Raw genomic sequence first — 6,588 nt, forward strand, 5'->3', positions numbered from 1 at the left:
GTCATTATAAACTGAACACTTGACTAGTTTTATCTCCAGTCTGCATGTTATGACTCTTCAAATAACTACGAATCACACATTTCACATTTAAACGATTCGTCTACAGTATGTATCTTCCTGAATATCTTCAAATGACAGGGTCACAAACATTTTACCACAACAAATCAGATTTAAAAGATTTATCTGCGCACACGTTTTACGACAGCTTAGATTGAATGGGTGTCTGAATCGTGTATTATGAACGAGCAGGATCAACCAGCAAGCTGCAGATGAGGGTGGACCTACCCCAAAGGCACTTGATTCCGGGGTAAACTAATGTACACTCACCAATTAACACAAGGTAACTAACTCTCGCGGGTCACAATTTGACCCCTGGATGACACCGATCTAATTTTCCGATTCTAACTACGAATTTACTCACTCAGACTCCACACCTTTCATCCATTACCATTTAAGCAACCTTACTGATTCTGAAGGGCTAATTTTGCGAAAAGTTTATCCGTTGCTTCGTGTTTTCCACATACAGGCGACCATGCCAAAGATCTAACTTCCGGTCTACTTCGGTGTGAATGCGCTTATTTGGCAGGATGTATATATTATAAACAACGAATAAATAAGAAGGATCAAAATTAAAATTAAAATTAAGTTCAATTTCTTTCAGGATCATTTAGTCAATATTATTTCGTATGATTATTTCAATTAATCTGTTTATTTACTATATTTTACGTGTATTATAGCGGTCACGATGCTTTAAAATTTGCATAAAAGAAGAGACATCCCAAATGTGATAGCTCGAAAAGAGGGAAATTCAAAATATTTTTTCTTAATTCGGAAATCGCTAGAACCCAAACGTTTAGCACGACATAAAGCTTAAGAAATTCTGGTTAATATAGGGAAATGACAGAAATTACAATATCAACTTGGTATGTGCAGCAGCAGGGAAGTTCTAGAGACCAGACTGTCAGACCAAAATAAAGCCTCCTACGAGAACTTTCTCCGTAGAAGCCTCAGATTTCAAAAATAAGCCTTCCCACGAAAATTAATTTGCGTAAATTCGTTCCCGATTGCAATTTTTGTGTGCAAAATCAATGATTCTGGACAAGGAAAAAACGAAGATTTTGGGGGGGGGGGGAATTTATTCTGGTGTCGACAAAGTTTGCGAAGATTTGGCTGCTAATCCTAATTTTACCTCGCATTAAAACAATATAGTTGAAAATAATATGAGTCGGAAAGCTAGTAGAGTTGGAGAACCTCATTCTGCCAGATTAGCGCGAGAAGAGTTAGCGGCAGTAAGGAAACTTATCCCGGCAAAACAATTATTTAAGAAAAAAGTTCGTGATTACGAAGACACGCAATATGGAATTACCGAGGTATCGTCAAAGTTGTTGAGTCCAGTCACTGGAGCAATCGAACAAGTCGCATACGGCGATGAAAAGAAAGATAAGGAACTTAGGAAGCGCGGGCTTATTCCTATGACGAGAGACATCGAGCAACACACTCGAGTGGTTCCGGATAGATTGGACCAAATTCGTCAAGAACAAGTACAAACGCGTCAAGAACAAGCACAAACACAAGCGCTGCAAGAACAATTATATAAAACACAAGCAGAATTGAGGATGGGGCAAATTCTGGAAGAATTAGATGAAGATCAAAAATTACGGCAAGAACAAGCGCAAGAAGAAGAACAAGCGCAAGAAGAACAAGCGCAAGAGGAAGAAGAAGAAGAAAAAGAAGAAAGGGAGGAGGGTATTCAAGATAAAGAACCTCGGGACATAATAAAAGAAAAATTTACCGAGAGTGGTTGGAAAACAATGTATAATCAAATTGAAAAATTTGATAAAAATATTGAATTATTTGCTATTTTTGCTGAAGATTCCTTTGACAATAGAAAGGCTTTTTTAACGGAAGACGGATTGAAAAAAATTAAATCGCGGGATGTTTGGTATAATAACTTATTTCGAGCTAAATTTAATTTGCCTGAGGTGAGAAAAACTAGTGCTCTTTATAGTAATTTTCTGGAGGTCGCAAATGCAAGGAAGGAGGAAAAAAAAACTTCGGATAAATCACGAACAATAACTCAACAAGAGAAAGAAACTGCGAAGTCCGACTATGAAAAACTTCATCATGTTATTGGAGTACATTTTACCCGTGATGCGCATGAACAAATCGCAAGGGGAGAAAATTTAGTAGATATTGCCGCGGATTATGATGATAGGGATAAATATTTAAACCTAAATGTTCGTGGAAAACCTCTTGAAAAAAACAAATATATCGAGTGGATATATTTTGCTAGTAAAAAACCTCCTTACAGATATGATGCTGAATATCGTGAATTTGTGGAAAAAGTAAAACAAAAAGAAAAAGAAAAAGAAGAAGAGGAGGACGTGTTATTGGAGTGGTTTAGCGAGCCATCAACACCAGAACCAAAGACAGGTAGCGGATATACCATTTGCCCTGATAGTGTTGTCAACGATGTATCTCGCCTCGAGATATTAATCGGAGGAAAACGAGCTGGAAATAACTCCCGTGAAATAATCAACGAGGCCTCAGATATTTGTCAGCGATTATTCCGCGGTGGTGTCATCGACTCTCACATTTACAAGGAACTTGTCGATGAGCTCATCGATTAAAACAACACAATTGAAATAACATGATTGTTCACAAACATCAGCGCAGACCCAGACAGGTCCGCGTAGTAAACTCTCGATTGCCCGTATATAGATATATACACGGTAATGGATTCGGCGATATTATTGGAAGTCTTTTTACGCGAATAATACCTAAAATTGGACCCGTGATCAAACAGCTCGGGTTAAAAGCAATAGGAAAAATCGGCGAGACTGCCATTTCTGGTATCAGTAATTTGGCCAGTAAAGGCTTCAATGTTGTCAAAAATAAAATATTAAATTTAATGCGCAAAAAACAACCCGTCAAATTGCCTATCACCAGAGAAATGCCACCCGAAATCAGCAAAGTCATAAACGACGCGGCAAATAAAAAAATAAACGATCTAGCGCAGGAAGTTGCTAAGACAAATTTAGCGCAGGAAGTCGCTAAGACAAATTTAGCGCAGGAAGTCGCTAACACAAATCTAGCAAAGGAAATTGCTAAGACAAATCTAACAAATACAAGCTTCATTTCAGGCAGCGGTCTTCGTTTTAGATGATATTCTTAATAATAAATGTTCGCACAAGTGTCAAATGAAGTGTTTGACATGGACGAGCCTGTAGGTAGAGACACATCCGTGCGAGATTTTCAGTATTTCTCGTACGAAGCAGTTGACCCAAATACACCTAATCGATTGGAAATTCAAGTCCACGATACAACAAGGTATTTTCTTCCATCTGAGGCATACATCGAGGTTGTTGGGAGAATTGTAAAAGAAGATAATACCAACTATGCCGATGATTTTGCTGTTGGGTTTGTCAACAACGGCATCATGGCATTATTCAAGAGCGCCACTTACATGATCGACGGAAGAGAGATCGAATCAATTACGGACAACGTTGATATAGCAACGACGATTATAGGCCTAGCGAGATACTCGGATGATTTTACCAGGTCAGCCGGTCCTAGTATGATGTTCGCCAAAGATAACTCCGATGACCCTGAGCATTCCCCGTATGATATCGGCATACCGAGAAATGCCGCTGGCGGTGCCGCTGATGTTCGTGCAGTGATGATCGCCCCCAATCTCGATTACAACCTTGGATTTGCCACGAGAAGAGGTATGTTAAGGGGAAATGAGCGAAGATTTTCCTGTGCAATTCCGCTATCTCACATTTTTGGATTTTGCAGGCATTTCAGAAAAGTTATTTACGGAACAAAACACACGATAACTTTCGTTCGAGACGCTGCTGGCAGTGACAAAGCCATCTGGCGAGATCCTGGTGATGCAGGCAAGGTGGTCCTAACTAAATTTACCCTGTGGATGCCAGCGATAGTTCCATCGATGCTCGAGGAAGAAAAATTATTATCATTCATGAATCAAGGTGGAAAATCCGTCATGTCCTGGTTGACAACGATGACCGACTCCTGCGATGTTAATATCAACGGAATATTTACCTGGCGAATTGCGTCACAACAGGGCGCTTCGGCACCTAGACACATCTTTGTTGCTCTTCAAACCGCAAACAGATACGATCAACTTCACAGTCATATGATATTCGACAAATTTGCAGCAACAAATGTTTCACTGAGAATAAACGGCCAGCAAGAGCCATCCGAGGAAATAGCCATCGATTTTGAAAATTTTTCGACGGCCCGCGCGTATCATCGCTTGCTAAGTTTCATGGGCCGCGATCAAAATATCGATACCGGATTGCAAATATCACAGCTAGATTTTAATACTCGCTATCCTATCTATTACTTCTCCCTGGAGCATCTCGATTTGGTTAAACAATCCGTTGTCGGTATCCATTTCAAAGCCAGAATTAACACAGCCGGAGCAGCAAGAGCCATCGCGGTGATCCTCAGCGATAGAACAATGATCTTGGAAGGAATCAGCGGCAGAATGCGAGTCATCGATGCTCCTGTCGAGAATATGTGATAAATTCCAAATTTAGACTAAGCGATTATTAATATGCCATACGAACACGTCAGTGTAACTCTGACCCCGGGTCAGATAAAAAAGCTCCAATCAGCGATATCAAAGCGATGCGGTATGAAATTAACTTTGAAAAATGATCAAATTCACGGTGGACCTAACAAACTATCGCTAACTAGAGGTCAGCGTGAACGATTTTCCAAGGCCAAATCAGCGAATTCCGGCGTTCATGTGAGTCTCTCCATAGGCGCCATCAGAGACATGGTCAAAACAGGCGGAATTCTTCCTCTATTGGGGCTAGCGAAATTGGCTCTTCCGATGATTGGAAAGGCATTAGGATTAGGCGCGCTAACAGGCATAGGTTCCCAAGTAGGTTCCACAGTAACAAGACAAGTTATCGGAAGTGGATACCGTAAAAAAAAGGGAGGGTTACTTCCCGTCCTCTCTCCCTTAATCGCGAAAATGTTGCAAAAACAACAAAAAGGATCCGGCCTTTATCTAAGACGCCCCCCATACGGATCCGGCCTAAGATTAGCACGGCCTATTCAAATTTAGATTTACTTAGCGAAGCAAAGAATAAAAAAATAAAATTTTTCAGAGGCGTATTTATGCGAGATCAACTACCAGAAAAACCAAACCCTACCGAGACAGGAATAATTAATCTCGATAAAAATACCGGCCCTGGTACGCACTGGGTTGCATACGCGATTAATCCTCGCGAAGTTATTTACTTTGACTCTTATGGATTAGCACCGCCAAATGAATTTATCAACTATGTGTCTTCGCTGAAACTTCCGGTTTGGTATTCGACTCTTCCAACACAAACATTAGCTGATCCACCAATATGCGGTCCAGAGTCAATTAATGTTCTTGACGCAATTTCAAAATCATCCGGTCCGTATCACAAAATTGTATTTGAATATGTCATAGATAAATATCATGGTTGATATTTACGGTAGATTTATCTACAGGAAGGAAAAGGCAGAAGTGACTGACGTCGATCTATCAAAGTTCGCAACCAAGAGCGATATTAACAATCTTCTATCGCTGTCAGAGGTGGACCCTGGCGAAGTTGCTGTTTTTCAAAATACCGAAGGAAGATTACAAACCAGCAACGTCAAAATAACTGATATAATCAAGCGAGACGAATACCGCGATCATATTAGTCAGTTTACTCGCCAGTCGGAGATGGTATTAAAATCTATAGCTGATATTACCGATCTATTAGCGGTATTACCACTAAAGGCTAATATCGCGGATGTGGAAAAATCCGACAAGGAATTATCAACGGCGATGCTTCTAAAGGTCGATAAGACAGCCTACGACGATCTTCAGGACAGGGTGACAAAAAGATTTAGCAGGCTAAATAATGATATTAAAAAACTCGAGGAGGTATAAAAAAATCTCAATAAAAAACTCGACGAGGATATAAAAAAATTCATCGATACCTCCTCAATTACACACGACGATCTCATCGAGAAAACAAAGAAAATAAACGAAGATATCGCCCAAATCAACAAAGATATTGAATCAGCGCGTGCATTAATATTTCAAAAAGCCGATAGAACATCACATAACGATCTCAGCGAGAAAGTAAAATCCATCAACGAGGAAATTACCAAAATAAATACCGCGATGGGTCAGAAAATCGATAAAACATCAATCGACGACCTCAGCGAGAAAACAAAGAAAATAAACGAAGATATCGCCCAAATCAACAAAGATATTGAATCGGCACGTGCATTAATATTTCAAAAAGCCGATAGAACATCACATAACGACCTCAGCGAGAAAACAAAGAAAATAAACGAAGATATCGCACAAATCAACAAAGATATTGAATCGGTACGCGCATTAATATTTCAAAAAGCCGATAGAACATCACATAACGATCTTACCGAGAAAACAAGAAAAATCAACGAGGATATTACTAAAATCAGCGTAGATATTGACGTAATGCGTGAATTAGTAAGTCAAAAAGTCGATAAAATATCACACGACGAGAAAACAAAATCCATCAACGATGATATTGAATCGGTACG

Source organism: Sinohyriopsis cumingii, chromosome 14, assembly GCF_028554795.1.
Source record: "Sinohyriopsis cumingii isolate HCF-2022 chromosome 14, ASM2855479v2, whole genome shotgun sequence".
NCBI classification, from domain to species: Eukaryota; Metazoa; Mollusca; class Bivalvia; order Unionida; family Unionidae; genus Sinohyriopsis; species Sinohyriopsis cumingii.